Raw genomic sequence first — 352 nt, 5'->3', positions numbered from 1 at the left:
TTTATGAGTACATGAAGGTCTCATGAAACTCTTAAATGATACTTTGTATAACTTACTTTAAAGTGGTAAGATTATCAAAGAATGTTTTAAATCGGAATATGGAGTTTTAAGTATTTTGGTAACGATTTTAGAAATATCGGAAACTAACGGATTTTTATTGTGCTAGTTATGAAGATTTCGATGTTCGAATCTTGAAACCAAACCAACCGTAGTTGACAAGTAAAAGCACGCTTCATTAAGGTGTGAGAGAACACATCGTGACATAGTGGTTTCCGAATATGACACCCAAATCTCCTAAACCATCTCAAAGGTTTTGGAGTTAAATTGGCTTTTTAGAAACCCAAGATTTTGT

General features: G+C 33.0%; 1 long non-coding RNA gene across 1 annotated transcript in view; it reads left to right on the top strand.

Moving 5' to 3' along the window:
• LOC109329785 overlaps positions 1–352 on the top strand; it is a 15,815-nt gene that overhangs the window by 10,542 nt on the left and 4,921 nt on the right. The window lies entirely within an intron of this gene.

This window comes from Lupinus angustifolius, chromosome LG16, assembly GCF_001865875.1.
Source record: "Lupinus angustifolius cultivar Tanjil chromosome LG16, LupAngTanjil_v1.0, whole genome shotgun sequence".
NCBI lineage: Eukaryota > Viridiplantae > Streptophyta > Magnoliopsida > Fabales > Fabaceae > Lupinus > Lupinus angustifolius.
This window is presented reverse-complemented; position numbering and strand designations above follow the sequence as displayed.